The sequence below is a fragment of the Cervus elaphus genome, chromosome 32 (genome assembly GCF_910594005.1).
Source record: "Cervus elaphus chromosome 32, mCerEla1.1, whole genome shotgun sequence".
In the NCBI taxonomy this organism is placed as follows: Eukaryota; Metazoa; Chordata; class Mammalia; order Artiodactyla; family Cervidae; genus Cervus; species Cervus elaphus.
The window spans coordinates 51,297,656-51,308,328 of record NC_057846.1 but is presented as its reverse complement, the minus strand read 5'-3'; positions in this window follow the sequence as shown (position 1 = coordinate 51,308,328).

Genomic DNA, 10,673 nt, shown 5'->3' with positions numbered 1-10,673 from the left:
TTCAAGAGTCCCTTGGACTGCAAGGAGATCAAACCAATCAGTCCTAAAGGAAGTCAAATCATAATATTCATTGGAAGGACTGATGCTGAAGCTGAAACTCCAATACTTTGGCCACCTGATGTGAAGAACTGACTCATTGGAAAAGACCCTGATACTGGGAAAGATTGAAGGCAGGAGGAGCAGGCGACAGAAGAGGAGATGGCTGGATGGCACCACCAACTAAAGGGACATAAGTTTGAGCAAACTCGGAGATAGTGAAGGACAGGGAAGCCTGGCGTGCTACAGTTCATGGGGTCACAAAGAATCAGGCACGGTTTAATGACTGAACAACAACAATAGCAATAGACATAATAGTTTAGCCAACAGTGTGGTGTCTCTTCAGGCGAGGTAACTTAGTGACCAGTATTGTGTTTATTATTTTTTAAAAATGTCAGTGATCAGTAAATTAAAAGCAAAATGAAATAAATTTTTTTCTAAGTCTGAGACAGGAGACTTTAATTAGAACTTGAGTGTTCATATGAATGAATTATCTTTCATGTGCCAAAATCTGTTTCCTTACTGTTAGGGATTATCTGCTTTTGAAAAAAGAGTGAAAATTGCATCACATGTTTCCCTATTGCACTCTATCCACTTTTCTCTCCATCTCCAGGGACAGATTATTTTTCTTTACCTTAAAGTCATGTAAACTTTTAACAAGAAGACAAAGGAGTAAAGAAAAAATATTTGAAATGGTATCCTTCTCATTTTATAACTTAGGAAAGAAACATTAGTAGAAATATAGTATGAGTCACAAATATACATCACATATGTAATTTTATATTTTCTAGTATCTGTATTACAAAAGGAAATCTATTACATTAGTAACAAGTTTAATCTAATATATTCAAATTATTTCAACATGTATTCAACATAGAAACATGAGTGAGATATTTTGCATATTTTCTCATACTGTCTTCAAAATCTGGTGTATATTTTACACTTTCACTGCATTCAATTCATACTGACCACATTCAAGGGCTCAGTAGCCACAGCGTAGTGGTTCTTAGGTTGAACAGTGATGCTTAGAGAATTTAAAAAAGAAGTGTTTTCTTTACTCAAAAAACCTTCATGTACTGATTAGAGCCACAGTGTTTCCTTGCTGTGCCTACAGGCTTCATATATTTATGCTGCTATATTAATCTATATAGCAGGCTTTCTAGTCACGATACACAATTGCGTATACAAGGTTAGCTTATTTCTTCTTTAGGTCCTTAGTTCTTTATGTGAATTTAAAATTGCCTGTAACTGTGTGGAAAATCAAGAACAAACTGTAATATTAGGCAATGGTTCTCTGGCAGGGATATAATACATCACATTCATCAAGAGGGAAAACTATACTCCTGAATTTTTTTTTTTTTTAAATTTTTCCTGAAAGACAAGAAAAAAGGCAAGGTCTGTAACTGAAATAAGAAATCAGGAATTATCATTCTATTCTAAAACAGAAATAAGCTGTTTTAACTACTTTTCAGTAAGAATTCCAGGGCAATAGAATCGTGTGTTGGAGGTCCCCAAATATACAGAAAGTGTGATCATTTTGTCTACTCAAGTGATAAATGGATCCAGTGGCTATATGTCTGTGTGTGTTCAGTTGCTCTGTAGTGTCCAACACTTTGCAACCCCGTGGACTGTGTAGCCCACCAGGCTCCTCTGTCCGTGGGATCTCCCAGGCAAGAACACTGGAGAGGGTTGCCGTTTCCTACTCCAGGGGATCTTCCCAATGCAGGGATTAAAACCCAAGTGTCCTGCGTCTCCCGCATTGGCAGGCGGGTTCTTTACCACTAAGCCATCAATGGCCAAATAGAACACCATATTAAAGTATGAAAGTTGTTCTTTCTTTGGGCTTTTTCTTTCTTCATTTTCGTTTTCTGACTTTGCTTTTATTTTCGTTATCCCCTGACGCATCGCAGTGAGAGACAGAAGCAGGAACTTCCTCCTGCTGCGCCGGCACTATCCGCTTCTAAGCCTCCTCGCGTCCTGCTTGGATGATGGAAGTCGCCCGAGAACCCACGCTCCTTCCGTCTGTGCCCCACACAGCCTATTCCAAACACAGACGTCAGAAGGAATAGGTCCAAGCTGGTAATTACTCCAAGGAAAACTGCCAAAGCTTTCATTTCCCTAAAGCTCAGGAACACCCACCGAGCTCTGCAGGCTCCGCCCCGTGAGCTCCCGGACCTCGGATCCTGCTGTTCTTCCTGAAGTTAACTCCACCCAAACTCCCGGCCTCACTGGTCTTTGAACAAACTGGCTGCCTCCCCTCATCGGTTCTTCACACTGGTTATTCGCTTTGCCCAGAAAGGCAAATATCACGTGCTCTGGCACCTGATTTCTTTTTCACCTACCTGAATTCTTGAGGCCTACCCTGACCATTGGTATTTTAATTTGCACCCAACTCTCTCTCTCCTCTCAGCTTTCTTAATTCCCTTTCTTCTCTCTTCCTCTCTCAACTTTTATTATCTTCTAGTATACTACATCATTCATAATCTTCTTATTGATCTGTCCTCTTTATTTTCTGCTATAGGACATTAGAATGTACATTCCACCAGGGTAGAGACCTTTATTTTTTCTTAGTTTTGCCTCTGAGCTAACAAATGGGTTTTGATCTTTATGCTTTCCAGGTGGCACCAGTGGTAAAGCGCCCACCTACCAAGGCAGGTGGAAGTAAGAGATGTGGGCTCAATCCTGGGTTGGGAAGATCCCCTGGAGGAAGGCACAGCAACCCTCCTTTTTCTTCAAGCATCCTTGGATCCTGGCTTCTCGACACTAACTATATCATCAAGTTAGGGATCTTGCTAGCAGTAGGTCATGTGTATTTGAAGCCAGAGGTTTTCAGCAAGGTATGAGCTTTCAGCAGCACTAGCTAGAGAGGAAAAACAGTTTGCTGCATTATGTACCTATTTGGAGGACACTGTGTTCCTTATAACACTTTGAGCCTTTTTAGAGAAATAACAGATCTGAATAAATAAACTTAAAACCAGTGTGTGAAGTCTCCCTCAGGACTTCTGTTTCAAGCTGATTGTTTTGGATTTTCCATTTTTACTTAAAATTGGAAAACTTCACATCCACTACAGCTTGGCTGGGGGCATATGACTCTATATGCTCAACTACTGGATTTTAGATGTCAGCAACCACCCACTGTGTGCTGAATAAATAATTAGCCAGAAGAGATTAATAGGATGAAGGTTTGCTGAAAACATCAAGATGCTTTCAAAATTAAATATGTATAATGTTTAATTTGTTACTAAATATGTCACTTTTAAAAACACTCTCAAAAATAAACATCCTTAAATCAACTATAATACTACCCAAGAAGTTTTTATTTCCTCCACAATGAAGTCTTGCATGCAAAAACTATATTTAGACAAAAGCAATATGGTAAAATCAATTATCTGCTTAAAGTAAGTAAACATTTTCAAAATCTTACTTCTAAAATTAAAACAAAATGATCAGTGAAAAAATAACAGTGCTTCCCTGCTTATTTAACTTATATGCAGAGTACCTCATGAGAAATGCTGGGCTGGATGAAACACAAGCTGGAATCAAGATTGCTGGGAGAAATATCAATAACCTCAGATATGTAGATGATACCACCCTTATGGCAGAAAATGAAGAAGAACTAAAGAGACTCTTGATGAAAGTGAAAGAGGAGAGTGAAAAAGTTGGCTTAAAGCTCAACATTCAGAAAACTAAGATCATGGCATCTGGTCCCATCACTTCATGGCAAATAGATGGGGAAACAGTGGAAACAGTGGCTGACTTTATTTTTCTGGGCTAAAAACTCACTGTAGATGGTGACTGCAGTAATGAAATTAAAAGATGCTTGCTCCTTGGAAGAAAAGCTATGACCAAACTAGACAGCATATTAAAAAGCAGAGGCATTACCTTGCCAACAATGGTCCATCTAGTCAAAGTATGGTTTTTCCAGTAGTCATGTATGGATGTGAGAGTTGGACTACAAAGAAAGCTGAGAGCCGAAGAATTGATGCTTTTGAACTGTGGTGTTGGAGAAGACTCTTGAGAGTCCCTTGGACTGCAAGGAGATCCAACCAGTCCATCTAAAAGGAGATCAGTCCTGGGTGTTCACTGGAAGGACTGATGCTGAAGCTGAAACTCCAATACTTTGGCCACCTGATGTGAAGAGCTGACTCATTTGAAAAGACCCTGATGCTGGGAAAGATCGAAGGTGGGAGAAGTAGGGGACGACAGAGGATGAGATGGTTGGATGGCATCACTGACTTGATGGACATGAGTTTGGGTAAACTCTGGGAGTTGGTGATGAACAGGGAGGCCTGGCGTGCTGCAGTCCATGGGGTCATAAGGAGTCGGACACGACTGAGTGACTGAACTGAACTGAACTGAACTGGCTTGAATATTTAGACCATTGCTTTTTTCCCAGTTCACATTCTGTGTGGACTCAAAGTTGAGGTGACTGAATGATAGGCAGGAACTCTGATGCTTTCTGAGTTGAGGTGTTCAATAAGTCAGGAGACCGGAGTGGCTCTCAGGAAATGAAGATAAGACAGTGTCAAATGATTTTTTGATCAATTTATTTGCCATCAGATGACATTATCCATTGTGTGATTGAAATTCATACATTCCAAATTAAGTTAAGGAAGTCTAAGCCCAGTGCAAAGATGAGAGAGCGTATCAGTGGCTTCTGTGTCTCATCTGTGGCCTGGTCATGACCCTTGGTTCAGAGACTGGACAGTAAACATGAAGAAGTAAACAAAAAGTATAACTAAACAGCAATTACTCCAAAATAGAGCAACTACAGATGGGAAAAGTAATTACTGGAGTAGAAATTACTGGAAGAGGTGAAGAGAATCCACTTTTGTTGTGCTATGTCATCATTTATTTGCTTCTGCCTTGTTAGTCATTGGGATTTCCCTGGTGACTCAAATGGTAAAGAATCTGCCCACAATGCAGGAGGCATGAGTTCAATCCCTGGGTTAGGAAGATCCGCTGCAGAAGAGAATGGCAACCCACTCCAGTATTCTTGCCTGGAGAATTCCATGGACAAAGGAGCCTGGTGGGCTGCACTCCACAGGATCGTACTGAGTTGGGCACAACTGAGAGACTTTCATGTTCAAGTTAGTCATTGAATCATTAGAGCTTGTCACTGAAAGAAAATGTGATCACATGAAAAAAAAAAGTTTAAATTTCACACATTCTGAATTTCATAGCAGAAGCCTACACTCAGGCCATAAAACCTTCAACCAAATTCCTTGAGCATTTCCTTAAACTTTTCTGTATATTAAACCTTGTTCACCAGTGATTGAATTGTGATTTGCTTTGTTTTCATAGAAAATTATACTAAAAAAATCTACAAACTAAAGATACCTCCCCCCAATTTTTTCTTTCTCTGTTTAATAACATCATGGGGAATTAACAAGCACCAGAATCACATATATTTAACACCAGTGCATTATTTTTCATTTTTTCTTTAAAAAAATTGAAAAAATCAATTTATGTACCTAAAATTATCATTTTTTTCTCTTTAGTTCCCTATTAAAAAGCTGTGTTATGATAAATGTGATTATTGTGATGAAAGAACAGAATTTTATATTTTACAAATTTCATGGAAAGTATGATATAATATAATGCTGTCTTTCACAGAGACTTCCAATAAGAATTTGGAGGAAGAGTTCATAGCTTTACAACTTTAAGTATCCTGGAATCTATTATATCTTTGTTTTAGATAAGAAGCTCTAACCACAATTTACCTGCAATTAAATATTCAGTGGCTGCTTATGCATTTTATGGATTATCCAAGTTCTTTGCTTCTCCTATCATGAATTCCAAGCTTGTTAGTTAGTCTTTCTTGCAATAGTGGGGACAGAATGAGTGGCCAGAGGTGAAAGGAGCCTTGGATGCATTTTGGGGTGGGAGCGAGCTACAGCTGCGAGCCAGGAGGAAGTCTGAAGTGATTTGAAGGCAAAGTCAGTCATAAACGAAGGTGTTCAGGTATTTACATAAGGGAAATTAAAGGGAACCCACCCCCAAATCATTCCAGTGACCCAACGTGTTCCTTTGCTATTGCTGTCTTGACAGACCATCACAAACATTGTTACTCAAACAAGGCAAGTTTATTATCTTATAGTTCTTTAAGTCAGAAGTCTGATAAAGGTCTCTTTGAACTAAAAGTTGTAAGTGATCTCAAGTGGCCTTGGCCTGCAGCTTGAAGCAGGGCCTGGGTTCCTGGGCAGAGACTGAGGTCAGATCACAGTGGTGAGAACAGCAAATACAAGGCACTAGGCCAGCGGTCAGTGGCAAGGGCTCTGGCCCTTCATCTTTGCAGAAAAGAATTCCCACCAAGGAGGAAAGTAGAGAAACAAGTAAGGTGTATATATATATCAGGAAGAAAAAAATTAAAAAGAATACAGCCCTTGTGGATAGGCACATGGCAGACTCGGAAAGCCGTGCCCGCGTGTGGTTTGAATCACTGTTTCGGGGCGTTTCCTCCCGGTTTCCTTTGGCCAGTCACGCGGCCCGTCTGGTCCTGGGTCCGCATTCGGTTCATCTCAGCGTCCTCCCGGACGTGCGGCAGCGTCTTCCAGCCGAGCTGCATCACCTACCGCGGGGTGGCGCCTCCCGCCGTGTTGACCTTCAGGGAGCCTTTCTGCACATGCGTGGTCTGAGGGGCTTCCTTAACTTCAGGAATGAGAAATGGGGTCTCTTGTCTGGGCAGGCCCAGGCCCAAGCAGGCAGGCCCTGCTTTTAGGGAGTGTTTGCTATCATCCAGTATCTTCCCTGATGGGGGAGATACTTGTCTTTTCCAGTTACTGATTCCACCCACATCCCTTGGCTCTTGGCCTCCTGCTTTTAGGAAGTGTTTGCTATCAGACAGTATCTTCCCTGATGGGGGAGAGTCCATCTCCTTGTCTTTCCCAGTTACTGATTCCACCCACATCCCTTGGCTCTTGGCCTCCTCCCTGTATCTTCATGCAACGAAGCACCTCTTTGGTCATCTTTACACTGTGTTTTGACCACAACCAGGAGAGGTTCTTCACCTTTAAACATCCAAATAATCTGGAATAATCTCTCTTTCTCAAGATCTACACTCCAAATTGTTTTTTTTTTTTTTTTTTGCTATGTAATATAAAATATTCATACATTTCAGGGGATTAGGGCACCAATGTCTTTGTGTTCAGATGCTTAGTTCGTGTCTGACTCTGAGACCCTAGGAACGGTAGCCCACCAGGCTCCTCTGTCCGTGGGATTCTCCAAGCAAGAATACTGAAGCAGGTTGCCATTTCCTCCTCCAGGGGACCTTCCCAACCTAGGGATTGACCCTGCATCTCTTATGTCTCCTGCATTAACAGGTGGGTTCTTTACCATTAGCACCACCTGGGAGGAGTCTTTATTCTGCCTGCCACACTCAGTGAGTATCACACTTTCATACTGCACCTCTTGTAGGTGAGACAGTGATTAGTGCTACCAAACACCTGAGTAACCCGTGAGTAATGAAGCAATAAGAAGGGACAAATCTGACTCGACATCAGATCTGTTTCTTTTACTTAAAACTTAGTATTCTGTTACTTTTACTACAAGCTAATCACTAAAGGGATGCTGTCTATGGCTTAAACTATATATGATGCCCATTTCCTGGGATCCCGTCTCCCTTGCCTGAGCTTTAAGCTAAAGCACCTGTGTTTTATTCACAGGCGGCATCCTGCCCATGCCTGCCTATGAATAGCTGCAGGAGAGAAGAAATTAGCACATCCCCTCCAGAATCTGGCTGGAACCAGGAAACCTTTGCAGCAATTTGGGAAGATCCCCTGGAGTAAGAAATAGCAACCCACTCCGGTATTCTTACCTGGAAAATCCCATGGACAGAGGAGACTGTGGACCACAGTTCATGGGGTCCCAAAGAATCAGACACAATTGTGCACACACATAACACACACACACACACACACATATCACCTTTTTTACTTTACCTCCCCCTCTTTTTTCTATAAAAGAAGCTGCACCCAAATGTGAGCAAGATGGTTCATCAGGCCACTAGGTCATCATCTTCTCAGTCTGCCGGCTTTCTGAATAAAATCACTAATCCTTACCCCTGTTGCAGTAAAAAAGGAAAAAAAGGGGAGGGAGTTTTTCTTTCCTTTCTTTCCTGAGAACAAAGCAGATAAAGAACAGTGAGCAGGCCCCGGCACCGCTAGTTTTTACTTTAACTGTTACTGATGTAGTCTATAACTGTGCGTTTCTGTCCCCTAAGTCTAATGTAACATGAGTTACATTCTGCACCTTCCATCTTTTAACTCTGCGCTAATCACATCCTGTCTGGTCTCACCTTCACAGCAGACCACCCCTTGTGGTTTTCTTTCTTTTTGTATTTCAGAAAGAAGGCCACAGTGCAGTAAACCAGAGACAAAGGGACCTAATAACAAGGCTGCCTGATGCCAACTATGACAGCTAGGAGACAATGCAAGAAGAAGAATGTCAGACCTTCATCGGTTTGCGTCTTATCCTCCACCCTAAGGCCAGGAGACAAACCTCTCAGACCCCTGAAGGGAGCGGCACAGTTCTTGAGGCTCTAGGCAGCAGGGTTTCCTCCCCGCTGACTGGGATTCTCAAACTCTGTCTCTTATTTTTTTATTCGGCTTCAGTGGGCAGAGAAAGCCAAGAGTTTGGTGATATCACCCCACCACCTTGTCTCTTGATTTATTGGCCTACCCTTCAGCTGCAGTGTGAGCTCGGATCAGGTAATCGTACCTCCCTGATAATGAGTGCTTATTAGTTTTCAGATAGTATCACAGAATTCTTACAATGGCCCATGAAATAGGCATTATTTTTATCACCATTTTACAGGTGAGGAGAGGGAGTATAAAGACCTGGGTCAAGTCACACATCCTTTGACCAAGCTCGGTGACAAAGGCCACGTCCCACACCAGGGTCTCCTGGCTCCAGAGTCCATGCCCTGATTTTGGAAAATTCACTTTACACTGCATCATACTCATGAAAGGCCTGTGTTAATGACTGTTTTCACTAACTGAAAGAAAGCTGAAGAGGATTTTCACTCTTACAAAAAGAGGGCAAGAAGCAGAAGTAGCATCTGGCGTCGGTGTTCCTGCAGCTGTTGGAGGGGCATCGCCTCTCGCCGCCGTCCCAGCAGCAAGGACCGCATTGCCTCCTAGCTCCTTCCCCAGGAGCCACACTCAGCGCTCAGCACAAAACCACCGTGTTCTGCGCTCTGTCCCTGAGCATCTGTGCTTTATCTGCATTTATCTCGTGCGTTCGTTAGCAAGATGCCTCCTAAGGTAGTTGTTTCTTTGCTTTATGCCATTTCAATTTATGAAAAATGTTGGGTGAAAAATGTAGTCACAACCTGAAAGTTGAGAGTTATGCTTATTCGGTGGGAATTTTTAGGACTTGAAGTCCAGGAGGCAGCATCCCAAGTAGCACTGAGAGAACTCTTCGAGGAGGCTGGGGGAGGAGTCTGGTTATATAGGAGTTTGCAACAAAGCAGGCAGATTCTCTGAACATCAAAGATTGGTATTAATTAAGGAAAAACAGATATCTCAGGTTCAGGAATTTAGCGCTCTTCTATGTTTGGAAAGATGCAAGCATCTGGGCTCGCTGAAATCATTCCTTTCGTATACATTTCTGCTATCTGGGGCCAAATCCTGCTCCTTAATTACTCACATTCTTAATCCCGTGTTCGCCATAGGGAGTTGTGGTGTGGCTGTCTCCTGAGCTATCTCGCATTCCCCCCTCCAACCCACCCAGCTCCTCAGCACTCACCACTGACCAGGAAGTGACTAACGGCTACTGGACAGACAGTATTGCTCTTGCTGGGCTCAGAAATTTAGTTTTGGAAGACTGGAATCCCTGATGGCTGTGACCTCCTTCTTTACCAATATGGCAGGAAATATTCCATTTCACAGGCTTCCCAGGTAGCTCAGCTGGTAAAGAATCTGCCTGCAATACAGGAGACACCAGTTCAATTCCTGGGTTAGGAAGTTCCCCTGGAGAAGGGATAGGCTATCCACTCCAGTATTCTTGGGCTTCTCTGGTGCCTCAGAGGGTAAAGAACCTCCCTCCCAGTGCAGGGGACCTGGATTCAATCCCTGGGTTGGGAAGATCCCCTGGAGGAGGGCATGGCAACCCACTGCAGTATTCTTGCCTGGAGAATCCCCATGGACAGAGGAGCCTGGTGGGCTACAGCCCCTGGGGTCACAAGAGTTAGACATTAGTAAGAGACTGAGCAGAATTCCATTGCACAAAGGTTTTCTTGGAAGCCTCTAAGACTTGAACTGAATGGAGGCCATGAGGGAGATGGACGGACGGGCCTAAAGCAGCGGTTCTAACACGTCAGTGCGTCAGAGCTCCTGGGGAGGGCTTGATAAAATGCAGGACGGGCTCCACTCCTAGAGTTTCTGATTCAGCAGGTGGGGGTGGGGGGGCCTCAGAATCTGCATTCTCCAACTTCCCAGGGGATGACGATGCTTCTGAACTCCACTTCAAGGACCACTGGCCTGGAAGATGGAAAGCCTGAGTCAGCTTGAGAATCTGCTCCAGGTGTTTTTGGAAGAAAGTGAACTTGAAGAAAATCACCTTGAAAAAAGTTACTGAGTCTTGCAGACTAGAAAGGGTTGGAGAGAGAAACAAATGAGCCAGCTCCACCCCATTAA